Source organism: Arachis ipaensis, chromosome B05 (assembly GCF_000816755.2).
Source record: "Arachis ipaensis cultivar K30076 chromosome B05, Araip1.1, whole genome shotgun sequence".
Lineage (NCBI taxonomy): Eukaryota > Viridiplantae > Streptophyta > Magnoliopsida > Fabales > Fabaceae > Arachis > Arachis ipaensis.
The window spans coordinates 32450369-32466958 of record NC_029789.2 but is presented as its reverse complement, the minus strand read 5'-3'; the positions used below and the strand labels follow the sequence as shown (position 1 = coordinate 32466958).

Genomic DNA, 16590 nt, shown 5'->3' with positions numbered 1-16590 from the left:
GTGGTTTGTGTCTTATTACATGATCATTAGTGTCTAGTGTCTATGCCTTAAAGCTATGAATGTCCTATGAATCCATCACCTTTCTTAAATGAAAAATGTTCTAAAAACAAAAGAACAAGAAGTACATGATTTTGAATTCATCCTTGAGCTTAGTTTAATTATTTTAATGTGGTGGCAACACTTTTCGTTTTCTGAATGAATACTTGAACAGTGCATATTTTTTGAATTTGTTGTTTATGAATGTTAAATTTGTTGGCTCTTGAAAGAATGATAAAAAGGAGAAATGTTATTGATAATCTGAAAAATCATAAAATTGATTTTTGAAGCAAGAAAAAGCAGTGAATACAAAAGCTTGCAGAAAAAAAAGGGCGAAAAAAAAAGAGAGAAACAAAAAGAAAAAGCAAGCAGAAAAAGCCAATAACTCTTTAAACCAAAAGGCAAGAGCAAAAAGCCAATAACGCTTTAAACCAAAAGGCAAGGGTAAAAAAGGATCCAAGGCTTTGAGCATCAGTGGATAGGAGGGCCCAAAGGAATAAAATCCTGGCCTAAGCGGCTAAACCAAGCTGTCCCTAACCATGTGCTTGTGGCGTAAAGGTGTCAAGTGAAAAGCTTGAGACTGGGCGGTTAAAGTCGAGGTCCAAAGCAAAAAAAGAGTGTGCTTAAGAACCCTGGACACCTCTAATTGGGGACTTTAGAAAAGCTGAGTCACAATCTGAAAAGGTTCACCCAGTTATGTGTTTGTGGCATTTATGTATCTGGTGGTAATACTGGAAAACAAAGTGCTTAGGGCCACGGCCAAGACTCATAAAGTAGCTGTGTTCAAGAATCAACATACTGAACTAGGAGAATCAATAACACTATCTGAATTCTAAGTTCTTATAGATGCCAATCATTCTGAACTTCAAAGGATAAAGTGAGATGCCAAAACTATTCAGAGGCAAAAAAGCTCTTAGCCCCACTCATCTAAATTGGAGCTAAGTTTCATTGATATTTTGGAATTTATAGTATATTCTCTTATTTTTATCCTATTTTGATTTTTTTTTTTGCTTGGGGATAAGCAACAATTTAAGTTTGGTGTTGTGATGAGCGGATAATTTATACGCTTTTTAGCATTGTTTTTACATAGTTTTTAGTATGATTTAGTTAGTTTTTAGTATATTTTTATTAGTTTTTAAATAAAAAATCACATTTCTGGAATTTACTATGAGTTTGTGTGTTTTTCTGTGATTTCAGGTAATTTCTAGCTGAAATTGAGGGACTTAAGCAAAAATCTTATTCAGAGGCTGAAGAAGGACAGCAGATGCTGTTGGATTCTAACCTCCCTGCACTCAAAATGGATTTTCTGGAGCTACAGAAACCCAATTGGCACGCTCTCAATTGTGTTGGAAAGTAGACATCCAGGGCTTTCAAGAAATATATAATATTCCATACTTTACCCAAGTTTTGACGACACAAACTGGCGTTCAAACGCCAACTTCCTGCCCTATTCTGGAGTTAAACGCCAGAAACAGGTTGCAAATTAGAGTTAAACGCCAGAAACAGGCTACAACCTGGCGTTTAACTCCAAAAAGAGTCTCTACATATGAAAGCTCAATGCTCAGCCCAAGCACACACCAAGTGGGTCCGGAAGTGGATTTCTGCATCATTCACTCATCTCTGTAAACCCTAGTAACTAGTTTAGTATAAATAGGACTTTTTACTATTGTATTAAAAAATCTTTTGGATAATTTTATGTTCAGAGATCACGTTTAGGGGGCTGGCCACTCGGCCATGCCTTGACTACTTTCACTTATGTATTTTTCAACGGTGGAGTTTCTACACCCCATAGATTAAGGTGTGGAGCTCTGCTGTTCCTCATGAATTAATGCAAAGTACTATTGTTTTTCTATTCAATTCAAGCTTATTCTTATTCCAAGATATTCACTCGTACTTCAACCTGATGAATGTGATGATCTGTGACACTCATCATCATTCTCGCCTATGAATGCGTGCCTAACAACCACTTCCGTTTTATCTGCAATAGCTTGAGCGTTTATCTCTTGGGCTTCTGGTTCAGATCAGAGTTTTCGTGGTATAAGCTAGAATTATTGGTGGCCATTCTTGAGATCCAGAAAGTCTAAACCTTGTCTGTGGTATTTCGAGTAGGATCCGGGATGGGATGACTGTGACGAGCTTCAAACTCACGAGTGCTGGGTGTAGTGACAGACGCAAAAGGATCAACGGATCCTATTTCAACATGAGTGAGAACCGACAGATGATTAGCCGTGCGGTGACAGCGCATTTGGACCATTTTCACTGAGAGGACGGGAGGTAGCCATTGACGACGGTGATGCCCAACATACAGCGTGCCATGCAAAGGAGTATGAATGATTGGATGAAGGTAGTAGGAAAGCAGAGATTCAGAAGGAACAAAGCATCTCCATACGCTTATCTGAAATTCCTACCAATGAATTGCATAAGTATCTCTATCCTATTTTATATTTTATTAATATTTTAATTATCAAAATCCCATAACCATTTGAATCCGCCTGACTGAGATTTACAAGGATGACCATAGCTTGCTTCAAGCCGACAATCTCCGTGGGATCGACCCTTACTCACGTAAGGTGTATTACTTGGATGACCCAGTGCACTTGCTGGTTAGTTGTGCGAAGTTGTGAAGAAGAATTGAGATTATGATAGTGCGTACCAAGTTTTTGGCACCATTGAGATCACAATTTTGTGCACCACCTATCCAAGACATTCATATATTCTTTCAACAAGTTCATAGTCATAAATTCATCAATTCACATCCTGTTATCATCATCCACAACAATAACCCAATACACAACTCATAGTACAATTCAACAACAAGGATACTAAACATTAAACATTCCTTTACATTCCAACTTATCCTAGGGTTGTCTAGCCTAAGTTTTCACAGAGCATTATATATTAAATACACGAAACCTAACCATACCTTGGCCGATTTTTGCGTTTGGTCCAAGGCAACACTTAAGCCACACACAAACAGCTCCACAATTCACAAAATCGCCAATAATTGACACCAATCCAAGGCCTCCAATGTCCACAATTTCAAGTCCCAATTACATATACACCACCTAATACAAATATACAACACATATATACCCAAACTCAATATCTATTGCACAAATTCAGAATTTAGATAGAGTTATAGTTTCCTCACCTTACCCAAGCTTTGTATAAGCATGAGTGAACATTTTTCTCAAGCTAATTGGGTCCTAATACATTAAAGAGTAAAGAAATTCAACACTACTCATAATTTTTCGAAAATTGGGGGAAAGGAGAGGCTAGAGTGTTAGAGTAACTTACCAAAGAAATTTTTCTGATAGAATTTTAGAGGTCGATGCGTTGGACGCGTAGCCGCAAATGGTGCGGCGATCGGAGCTCGGATGAGAAAGTTAGGGTGGTTTGAATGAGAATTGAGGGTTAGGTTTGTTCTTGTTCTTCCCCCTCCATGGAATGTTTCCCAGCGTGAATGAGGAAGAGAAGGGAAAAAGGAAGCTGGGTTCTCACTTAATGGATGGGCTTGGTTGGGCCTTGGGTTCATTTTGGGTCCGGTTCAACTGGTTCGGTCCGTTCGGCCTAATCTTGGGTCAAATTCTTTGAAATTAGTGTCAAAATTCTCGTTTTGAAGAGTTCTATCCTATTTTAATATTAGATTTACATTTCTAATTTTCCTAATTAAAATTTGATTTATTGACTTATTTACTAATTTTAGCAGAGTTTACAACCGTCACAATATGTTTGGCGGCGATTAAAAACCGCTGCAAAATGGACCCAGAAACTGCCGCAAAATACCAGTTGTGTTGTAGTGAATAAATTAAATATAAAAAATCGAGAGATACAAACGCTTGATGATTTTCATATTTTTATTTAATATTGAATTGTTTCTGGGATTGGTACCTTTAAGAGAATTGTAAAACTAAATTAAAATAAGTAAAATAAATGAAAAGTATAGTTATTATTTTTGAAAACATAAAAGTCAAGTGGTATAGTAAAGAAATTTCAACCAATACTAATAATTTATTATAAATTATCAACAATTCTAATAATTATAAATTTTATATTAATAATCATGATTCGCAAAAAATTATAGTAATTATAGTAAATTCAAATAAGGACGTTACTTGTGGAATTAAATTTTATAATATATTAATGCTTTAATTAGTCACTAACAAATTCACTACTTATATAAATGATAATATTTTGACATAAAGGATAAATACACCTACATAATAGATAAGGTTTGACTACTGTTATTTTTAGCAAGAAAATCATTTCTAGTCAATCTAATTTATCGTTTTTATGTTGAGTCACACAAAACTTTGTATTATAAGTTGAATAGACATGACTTCTCTAGATAGGACTTAATTTAGTATTATATTAATAATCTTAATCTTAAGATGACGGCGATCACCACGATGACGGTTTTCTATGACCTAAAATATAAGATTGAATATAATTTAAAACTTTTTTTAATTTGATTACTAAAATAAATTAGGAAGACAGTTGTTGTTTTATTTATTAAAACAAAAATATAAGAGATAATTTTTGTCTTTTAACGACAATTATAAAGACAGAATAGAAAAAAAAAGTATGTACCACTATATATTTTAATTTAGCCACTTAATACAAAATGACCTACATTCTAATTCAAAGAAATTATATTAACTAATTTTTTGAAATTCTTTCCAATTCTATCAAAAAAACATATAAGTTTCTAATTAAATTTCTATCCATTAAATTAACTTATCTTAGATTTCTCTACTAAGTGTTTTTCTAATTTGGTATGAAAAATCTCTCAAACTCATGACACAAAAAATAGAAATTATAATTTGATATAATAATTTTTTTTCTCAAAATTTATCTCTCTTGCCTTTTTTTCTTTGTTTTTTTTTTAATCAAATTCTTTATATTAGTCTTTCTTAAGATACAAGAAAAGATAAACTAAAAAAAGCTAGATATTCAATGTAAACAAGAAAGGAGAATAATAATAAGAATGCTCTAAAAAAAATATATTTATATTTTCACTCTTTGTATTTAAAACTTAGCTGAATGTCCCCTTTATTGAGGTACATTACCTCCAAAAATTGAGTTTTACAATCTGCAAAATTTGTGCACAACTGGCTTGGTCATTGTTGAACAAAAATAAAACATCAAATATTACAGCAAAAGATTGTAGTTGAGCAAAATGAAATAAAGAATGTTGCAGCAGCAGCAAGATCATAGTTGTAGAAGAGTGCATAACTTGCTATTCTTGCTCTTCTTTTTTATTGCTAAAGGTGGAATCTTGATAATTTCATTATCCTGGATTTGTAATAGAAAAATTAGTTTTATCTAAATTTTCTTTGACTTCAAGTTTATATCTTTTCCTTCCATTACAAATTGATGCTAGTTTTTTTTTTTTATGAAATCTTGTCCATTTTATTTATTATTTTTTTTTGGATTTGAGTAGGGTCGGATAATCTGACCCGACCCAACAAGGATCCCACAAATTCAAACGGAAAAACAATATCCCTTCCCTTCGTATAACCCCTCCTAATATATCTAAACTAAAGAAGAACTCGGAAGCTAAGGCATCCAGCACTTCTAATCAAAGATCGGTGGAGAAAGTTGTTGACGGGAGATTGATGAAGTCGGCTCCTTCAACACCAAATACGGTTTTGTTCACCACGATATGTTTAAGAGCACCAACTCCTGATCATGGACGCTGCACATGGAGATGTTATGGGTCCTTTCATTACAACATTTTTAGGTTAAGACAACATTTAAAAAGTGTTGTCTAAAGGTTGACAAAATGTTGCTTTTGATCTATGGCAATACTTTTGAACCTAAGGTAACGTTTTTGAAGGACATTGTAGATATGGCCGTTGCCTTAAATTTTTTTGCTTCAAAAGTAACGCTTTTGAGGACAACACCTAGTAAGTGTTGTCTTTGGTTGAAAAACAACAACACTTTAAAGATGCATTTGAGACAACACTTATGCAGTGTTATCTTTTCTCTCATATTTTGGTCACTACTAAAAAGTGTTGCCTATTTATAATAAACTGCAACTCTTTTACACGTTGCATATAAGTTTGAATTTGCAATTCTTTTTCAGTGTTGCCTATAACTTTTTAAAGCATTGCCTTTTCTTTTGGATATGCAACTAATAGAAGAGTTGCTTTTTTGACAAAAATAAAAGTTACTTTTATAATAAAAATATAAAAAATAAAATAAAATTTCATTAATAATTCTCAATAAAATAATAAAATTTTTGTCCGACAATAATTGTCATAACAAAATAGTAATTAATATTTGTTAAAAGGATGTCAATCTGCTTGTATATTTTATATCCATGCTTGATTTGTCCCATATGCTAAATCTACAAATAATACATAACAAAAAATAAACAACTTATCATTAAAACTGAAAAATTATAATAATAAAAATTTCATGAGGCTACAGTCCAAAATTTAATCAATTCATTAGAACTTTTTTCTTTTTAGGTTTTTCAAGCTGTATAAACTCTCCGGTATTCAGATATTTGTCATCAAAGCATGTTCCAAGTTTAGTTTCAATAAAATTATACTAAGATGAACTTAATGCAAGAAGTTCTAAACTGTTTAGAACTTTTGTCTACAACAAAAACCATGCTATCAAGTGACTTATTAGAAGAATCATGCCATGAGATTTGGGGTTTAAAGTCAAAATGAAAAAATGTGCAACCATTGATAAATTTCAATTTTGTGGTTTATCTTGTGTTTAATTTGGGGGATTTTATCATCTTTTCTCACATTTATTCCATGAAATAGCATGGTTTTGTAATTCTCTCTTAATTTGTGCTTAAGTGTAAAAACATGTTTTTTAGGCCTTAAAATTGGTGATTTTATTCACCTTAATTCCATTCGATGTCTTGATGTGTTCGTTGAGTGATTTCAGGTTCATAAGGCAAGTATTGGATGGAAGAAGTGAAGAGAAAAGCATGCAAAGTGGAGAATTCATGAAGAAATGAGCATTTGGAGAATTGAGGGCCACGCGCACGCGTCATTCACGTGTATGCGTGCGTTGAAGATTTGCAAGCCATGCGCACGCGTCACCCACGCGTACGTGTGAGGAGAAATTTTGGCCAGCGTTGCGCACGTGTCACCCACGCGCACGCGTGACGCTCGGCACATGACTTACTTAAAGTGAATTCGCTGGGGGTAATTTCTGAGCTTTCCAGGCCCAAATCCAACTCATTTTTGAGGGTATTTCATGTAAAATTCAAGCTTGGGTAAAGGGGGAGTACTTAGTTGTAGTATAGCATCATGTGGTTTAGTTTTCTAGAGAGAGAAACTCCCTCTTCTCTCTAGAATTAGGGTTCTTAGGGTAATTGCATCTTAGATCTAGGGTTTAATCCTTGTTTTCATCTTGTTTTCCTTATGATTTCTTGCTCCTACATCTTAATCCTCTTAGTTTGCATTGTTAACTTCCCTTTTATGCCTCTCTTTTATGTTTAAGAGTACTCTTGTTGGATTGGGTTTTCTTTTAATTCAATTGATGTTTCTTTTATGTTCTTATGGTTGATTTGAGTTGTTATTGTTAATCCCTTGCAATTGGTAGTGGTAGAATTTATTTTTTCTTGCAATTTATTATGCTTCCCTTTTATGCCTTCCAAGTGTTTGATAAAATGCTTGGAAGGATGTTAGAGTAGATTTTTGAGCATACTTGGCTTGAGAATAGGAATTAGACAATCTTGAGTCATTAAGACCCAACCTATGTTGGTGATCTAGAGTTGTTAGCTAGTATTATTTCCGTTGACTCTAATCTCTTGCTAATTCAATTAGTGAGTTGATTAGGACTTTTGAATTGATATTAGCTAGTCTTATTTGACTTTCTCTCAATGTGAAGATAACATTATACCTTCTTCCATTGTTGGAGATAACGAAATAAGATAAATTCTTGTTAATTATTGTTATTAGTGACTATGATAGAAAGCCTATATTCTCAATCCTTGCCATGAATGTCTCTCTTTATCGTTTGTTTTCTTTAGCCACTAGCTTTATTTTCTTGCCATTTACTTTATTGCCCCTTTTATAAATCAAATCCCCTGTATTCCTTCATAGCCAATAATTGATCACTTCATTGAAATTCCTTGTGAGACGACTCGAGGTTTAAATACTTCGGTTAATTTTCATTGGGGTTTGTACTTGTGACAAAACCAAATTAAATTTGATGTGAGAATTGTTTGTTGGTTTGGAGCTATGCTTACAACGAAATTCTTATTTCTATAAGAGAAATTCTAGACCGACAATAATTTTTGTATCAACCATACCTATTAGTCATTGATTCATTAAGATTGTGATAAAAGCATACTTATCAGAGCAGCTCTTCCAATAACAGCTTGTGTTCCTGAATCAAGCTCTTTTCCTTTTCATCCCGTTAGAAACAACAACTAATTCTATTATATTACTTTTACACAAATTTAATAAATAAAAAAGTGAATCAATAGGCACATACACTAGTAATACTAATTATAATAAACATGAAATCGAACCTTTAATGAATATCGGCATCCTTGTGTCTCCACATCAAGTATAGAAACAACATTCTCTGCAGCTGCAGCCAAGTACCTCCCTAGACGTGGTTGAAATCTCATCTGAGTGATGCCACCCTGATCAATCCACGAGAGAATTGCCAATTAACACATTAAAGTGAATATATCATCACTTTAATAAACAACAAAACTAAATATATAGTGATTAAAAAAAAGGTAAATAAAGGTAGCCCACTGCTATATGCTTCATAGAAAAAAAAAGAATAATTGAGGACTAGGATTCTACCTTGAAGACTCTTGCATAACTTCCATTATTTATGCTCCAATATTGTATCTCGCCATCACCATCACAATTCATATATAATAGGTTAACAACCACCATTAAGAAAAAAAAACAGAGAAAGAGGAGGTGTTTAAGATTAGATTACAATCACAATCACAATGGAATCTAAATTAATTATCACTACTTTGATCCTATATAGAATAAAGATACTCATCAGTCTTAGGGCCCAGTTATTAATGTCAAATTTTGCATATGCCATGGTTAAAATTGTTCCTATCTCAACAGTACAAAGTGAAGAAATTATTGCAAACCTTCATGTGATCACTGATCACTCAATAAAATAAGATACTGAATCCTATAATACCTATAAATCATAGTATTAACATTTTAAAATATATATTAAAGTATAGTCATTACTATTTTGAATCCTACATTCATGGCACCTGATATAACATATAAGTAACTCGATTTCGCAAAAACAAAAGCATATTTTCCTATGTCTCCTCATAATTAATATAATATTTTGCACCGCTCTGTCTATAAATTGTATGGCCCAAAATGCAGGTAACAGCTCAGCAATCAAATGCTACAGTAAAATCTTTTAACCCAAAAGCTAAAATCATCATTAAAAAATAAATAAATAAACAGCGAAACAATCCTGATGAAAAAGAAAATTTTACGAAAATAGAAGAAAAGAAATTCAAGAGCTGATTACTACTTTCTAATAATAAAAAAAATAAAATAAGAGAGAAAGAAAAAAAGAAAAGAAGAAACGCCTCTCTTATGAAAATTTAAACAAATTTTAGCTTTAGTATGTATAAAAAATTCAAAGTTGATAACTAAATTCAGAGAGATCAGGCATGAAGAGACTACAACAACATAATTAAACAACCAGAAAAATAAAATATATATTAAAAGAAAAAAATGTCACAATGCAAAACGCCAAACAGATTAATCAAGAGGTGGGATCGTTAAGTTATCTTAGAAGATTAATGACGCGGCCAAACAAATCCTCCATTGAATTCATTAATTCATCCACACCATTTTCCAACGGAACAAATAAATAGTGGCAACCGTGAAAATTAGCTAAACTAACAATTAAATATGCTCCATTAGAACTCAACAGCTCTCCTAGACTGCCTCTGTGAAAATAAAAGTACTAGCTTCCATTATTCTGAAAATTCAGTGATGCTTCTTTATTTTGGACTATTATTTAAGTGATATATGCAGCTTATTTGTCTCTGAAAATTGTATGAAACTGCTGAAATTAATGGAGCACTTGGGGTTTAAGTTTCAAGCTTTAAAAGTCACTAAAAGCGGATAAAAATAAAAAAAATACACTCTTAAAAATTCATCCACTAAATGATCATGAAAGTCACATGTATAAGGGATAAAAAGAGGTTAGAAAACTGATTTTAATCCTATGGAACAAAGGTATAAAAGTAAAAAGGGTGTTATGGTTATTTTTGGGTAAAAAGGGGGTTAAAAATGTAATTTAATTGAAAGATAAGTAAAATTCTGAACTTAGTGTCATTAAGGATAAATTAGTAATTATATAAACTAATTGGGTTAAAATTATAATTACGATAAAGTTTCAGACCTAAATAAAAGCTTTAGTAAAAATTAGAAGTAAAATGGTAAAAAGTGGTAACTAGAATAAGTAAATAAATTAATAAAGGATAAAATGATCTTTTAGGTTCCTAAGGATAGAATTGGCATTAATTAAAAGTATTATGGATAATTTTGTCATAGAAAAATATTAGGATTAACCCGGTAGGCCGGTAACATTTTGGCGCTAAATCAAGTTAAACGGTAAACTAGAGTACTTAGGGGCATATTAGTAATTTTAGGCATAAAGTCAAATTAAAAATGATTAATTAACTTAATGGAAGGTAAGAAGGTCTTTAGTAAAAGTATGAGGGTAGAATGATAAAGTAATAACACTAGTGGTGAAAGCGTCATTAAAAACCTAAAGAAAATAGTAAAAGAGAAGTCATGTACAAAAAGATAAAATTGAAAATATATAAAAGTATTAAAGTAAAATAGAAAATGTGACAAAGGCTGAGATTTAAAAAGCAGAGACTGGGTACAAGTTGTATTTATAAAGAAGGGGAGAGAGAAGTCTCTTAGAAATAAAGTTTATTGAGATGTGCCGCAGAAAAAGAACTGTAAACCCCAAGGTGCTAGAGGTTGTTTGGAGGTGGGTATTACCCACTGAATGCTAAAACTATGTTTTCCCTTTGTGCGTATATTATAGCGTCAAGCTTTGCAACGATTGCCTATTGTCACGGACTGGTGGTATGCTTAACCACATCGACACGTATGCACGGACAGACACAATCGGGAAACCATATCTAGAACTAGTTCCTAGGTAACGTCGGGTTACGGGTAGTCAACCGACACATGAGCTCATGGCTTTCATAGGACTAGACATGCATCATACTTGGTTGCCACATTATCTATGTTTGTGATTGCTTACTTGTACCTGTGATTGTATTTTGTCTCTGCTTTTTGTATTCTGTGCTTAGTTACTATTCTGCCATATACTTGTCCTTGTACTTGTTTGTATGACTTACCGACCTAACTACGTGAAGTCTTAGACTTAGGCTACGGAACCCCTTAGGTTTTCCTGTGTAGTACCTTGCTGGGAACCTTAGGTTCTCACCCCTTACTTTTCCATTCTGCAGATGAAAACCGGTGAGATCTTCTTTGAGTTTCTAGCCTTGGGACTAGCGAGTAGCAGTAGCATTACCGGAGGGTCAGAGAGACTTCTCTTACTTCCACACAGTACTTCCGTGTTTCTTCAGCTACCAGGAATCGATGACCAGCAATAGTTATAATAGTAGTAGTAGTTGTTGTCTTTGCCCTCACTTTGTATAAACTTTTAGAGGGCTAGGTGCTTTTATAAATACCTATATAAACAAGTTAGAATGGGTCCCAGACTAGGGTGACTCTTGTGAGTCGAGGCCTATTAGTATAAATATGGAGTGTGTAAATATTTTCATGAATAAGCAACGACGTAACTCGGTATGTATTATGATGTACTAAATGAGCTTTCGGGCATATATGTATGATATTATTATGTTTTCTGTATTTTTCATGCATCATGTATATATTATCTATTTAACTATTATCTATTTCGTTATATCTATATATCTGACACGCGATCTCAACTAGTGCTACAGGCTTATATGTATATATTTAATATAAGGTCTAGAGTCTTTAGGAAAAGCCGTATAATAGTGTCTGGTAGCTAGCATTGGTCATGACTTGCTAGAAGTTGGATCTTTACACGACAGCGGTGGCATCCTGAAGAGGGCATGAGATGGATTCCAGTTCCGTCTGTATGAATTTACGAGACTTGTTACAGCCACCACTCTTCTTTCCTTCTCATCCAGACAAGCCAAAGAGGTACAAGGTGCTGATTTTGAGAGAGATAAGAGGTGTCTGCGGCCTTGCGGCTACACTTGGGAAGAGATGTACGACTCCAACCAAGGATGAAAAGAGAAGCCAATTTGGCTCTAAGTCTCCAACTACCCCCACACTAATCCCACCCAGTCGTCTCGTTGGTAACGGACTATTGGGTTTGAAGGCCTATGATAGGATGATCCGTGTTGTGACCTTCCGTCTAGATGTTCTCTATGTTGATAATGGATCTAAGTTGTTCACTTGGCCTTGATCACCAATTAACTAAAAGATACTCCTCTAATTTTGCAATGGAATGGGCCAGAAAGTTTTCCTCTCTCGGGGTCCAGGTGAAGCCAAAGTGTTGGTGTTTCACCATTATGCCTTTGATGTCCTATACAATTGGATTGATCTCCCACCAATCTTCTCCTAATTTGATGGTTTTGATTAGAGTTAAACTTTTACTTTCAATTGTAACCCTTTCCATGCTTGGATTATTGATGTAGATTTTACAAAACCATAAACTACCGGCAAGTGCACCGGATCATATCAAGTAATACCACGGGAGTGGGTTACATTCCCACGAGGATTAATAGATTAAGCAAGCAATAATCAACTGATTATTCTAGTCAGAGAAGCACAAACTTAGGGTTTCAATAACAATTATCATGAAAACAAAGAATTAAATAAGAGCAAACTAAAATTTTTTTAGAAAGTAATATGATTAAAAGAGTTAAGGTTTCAGAGATATTAAAACTTTCGAAAAAATACTTTTCACTCTCCACCTTGATCTTGCAAAGATGTTTCTATGGCAAATCTTAATTAATCAAACTCCAATTCCTGGGTAATTCAATTTCTCTTTAACCTAATTAATAGCTAATTCCTTAGTCAATTATTCAAGAAAAGAGGTTAAGCACGTTCATTGATTTAGAAGCCACATAATTCTCAAGAACCAAACTTGGTTGATTCGATGTCACTTATCAAGTTCAAGTCCAAAACCTAAGAGCTATGAGAAGAAGTTTTCAAACTTAATTCGATTAATTAACTTTTCCAAGATATTAAGAGAATTCAAGTCAGAAGAGAATTGTTTCCCAACTCATTCAAATCCTTTAATTTAGATGAAAAACAAAAACTTTTTCTTAAGAAAATATCAATGCAAATCAAGATAGAAAAGTTATAACATTAGTCCATAGTAATTAACATAGCTCCTAACCTTAACAGAGAGGATTAGTTGCTCATGCTTCAAAAGAAAACCTAAAAAATTATGAATTATAGAAACTGTTGAGGAAAAAAGCACGTGAGTTACTTCTCTCCTTATATATGTTCACCTAAGAAAACCTAAAATTCAAAACTTCAAAATAGAATTAATTTAAAACAAAATCAAATCTAGCTAATTAATATTTTTCTCCCAGTCAAACTTCAGATCTTTCTCCTTATGATCCTTAATCAATGTTAAAATTCATGGGCTTAGGTTGAGCCTTGGGTTAGTCACTTTAGTGTGTGGAGAATTGAATGCCTTGGTGAGTGAATTAACGCCCCCTAGGAGGTGACCTATACCTCACGTTACACGTGAGACTCTTTACGTTGCACGTGAAACCTAACTTGGCCCAATTTTCTCCCTATTTGCAAGCTAGATACGTACACATAGCACCCTTTTGATTGCTCCCAATTAGCTTCTTCTCTCTTCACGTTGCACAGCTGGAGACTCACGTTGCATGCATGTATCATTGTGCGTACGCATCCTAGATGCGTGGTGCACGAAATTGTGATCTCTAACAATGGCGCCAAAAACTTGGTGCGCACAATCTTAATCTCAACTCTTTTTCACAACTCCGCACAACTAACCAGCAAGTGCACTGGGTCGTCCAAGTAATAAACCTTACGTGAGTAAGGGTCGATCCCACGGAGATTGTCAGCTTGAAGCAAGCTATGGTCATCCTTGTAAATCTCAGTCAGGCAGATTCAAATGGTTATGAGGTTTTGATGTTTAAAATATAAATAAAATATAAAATAAGATAGAAATATTTATGTAATTCATTGGTGGGATTTTAGATAAGCGTATGGAGATGCTTGTTGCTTCTGAATCTCTGCTTTCCTACTGTCTTCATTCAATCATTCATACTCCTTTCCATGGCAAGCTGTATGTTGGGGGATCACCGTTGTCAATGGCTACTGTCCGTCCTCTCAGTGAAAATGGTCCAAATGCGCTGTCACCACACGGCTAATCATCTGTCGGTTCTCACTCATGTTGGAATAGGATCCATTGATCCTTTTGTGTCTGTCACTATGCCCAACACTCGCGAGTTTGAAGCTTGTCACAGTCATTCCTTCCCAGATCCTACTCAGAATACCACAGACAAGGTTTAGACTTTCCGGATCTCAGAAATGGCTGCCAATTGATTCTAGCTTATACCACGAAGTCTCCGATCTTTCGGAATGGAGGCTAAGAGATACACACTTAAGCTATTGCAGATAGAACGGAAGTGGTTGTCAGGCACGCGTTCATAGGTGAGAATGATGATGAGTGTCACGGATCATCACATTCATCAGGTTGAAGTGCGAGTGAATATCTTGGAATAAGAATAAGCTTGAATTGAGTAGAAAAATAATAGTACTTTGCATTAATTCATGAAGAACAGCAGAGCTCCACACCTTAATCTGAGGTGTAGAAACTCCACCGTTGAAAATACATAAGTAATGAAGGTCCAGGCATGGCCGTGAGGCCAGCCTCCAAAACATGTACAATGGTAAAGTCTAAGGACTAAACGTCCAAAGATAAAAAATGATCCAAAGATGTAAAATAAGTCTCTAAAAGTAGTTTTTATACTAAACTAGTAGCTAGGGTTACAGAAAATAAGTAATTAAATGCAGATAGTGCAGAAATCTACTTTCGGGGCCCACTTGGTGTGTGCTTGGGCTGAGTATTGAAGCTTTCACATGTAGAAACTCTTCTTGGAGTTAAACGCCAGCTTTGGTGCCAGTTTGGGCATTTAACTCCAGCTTGTAACTCAATTCTGGCGTTTAACGCCAGAATAGGGCAGGAAGTTGGTGTTTAAATGCCAGTTTGCGTCGTCAAAACTCGGGCAAGGTATGGACTATTATATATTTATGGAAATCCCTGGATGTCTACTTTCCAACGCAATTAAAAGTGCACCAATTGGGTTTTTGTAGCTCCAGAAAATCCACTTCGAGTGCAGGAAGGTCAGAATCCAACAGCATCTGCAGTCCTTTTTCAGCCTCTGAATCAGATTTTTGCTCATGTCCCTCAATTTTAGCCAGAAAATACCTGAAATCACAGAAAAATACACAAACTCATAGTAAAGTCTAGAAATGTGAATTTTTCATAAAAACTAATAAAAACATAGTAAAAACTAACTAAATCATACTAAAAACTACCTAAAAACAATGCTAAAAAGCGTATAAATTATCCGCTCATCAATGCGTACGCATTAAGTGCCTTATGTCGCCAGTTTTGCATATGCATGCCAGATGCGTATGCATGACTCCCTCTTTTCATGGCTCATGTCCAACGACTGTGTCTCCCCATGCCACAGCTACATCTCCTTGTACCTCTTTACTCTCTGTTTCACCCCACCCGTGCCACGGCTGGACTCCCACATCACACGGCTAGTGTTATTATGTGTACACATGCTAGATACGTACGTATTATGCATGAGCATCTTAGCCATTTTATCTAGTTAATTTAGTTAGTTTTTAGTTTATTTTCATGAAGTTTTAGTTAATAAATAAGTAATTGTATGAAGTATCTCTGCATGCATTGTTTCATCAAGCATTAGTTGAAATTATGATTATTTCATGAAAATACAGGAATCATTTGATGAAATAAGTGATGCTAAAGAAATGTATTGATTGAGAAGATTATATTGCACTTAGATGGGATGAAAAACCATGTATGGATTCATGGAATATCAAGCTTTGATGCAATTTATGTGGTTGATGATAGGTGATGCAAAGATAGAAAAAGCAGAGCCTTGGAGCAGGACATAGGGCATTGGCAATGCCCACTATTACTGAAGTTACTCAAGCCAACACCAATAATGAGGAGCCCTAGAAAATGCCAGGAATGAAGAAGCTTGGAAGTGGGCAGGCGTTGGAATGTGATGAGCGGATATTTTATACGCATTTTGACATCATTTTCATATAGTTTTTAGTAGTTTTATTTAGTTTTTATTAAGTTTTTATAGGTTTTAGTGTTAAAATCACATTTTTGGATTCTACTATGAGCTTTTGTATTTTTGGGCAATTTCAAGTATTTTCTGGCTGAAATTGAGGAGTTAGAGCAGAAGTGTGATTCAGAGACAAAGAAAGCACTGAAGATGCTGTCCAGATCTAACCTACC

The 16590-nt window shown here is 34.4% G+C and overlaps 1 long non-coding RNA gene across 1 annotated transcript; it reads right to left on the bottom strand.

Moving 5' to 3' along the window:
• LOC110262806 lies at window positions 6260-8995 on the bottom strand. Its single transcript, XR_002347809.1, has 3 exons — window positions 8829-8995; window positions 8543-8659; window positions 6260-6388 (listed from the first exon to the last, which is right to left on the bottom strand). It is a non-coding gene; the product is annotated as an uncharacterized LOC110262806 (long non-coding RNA).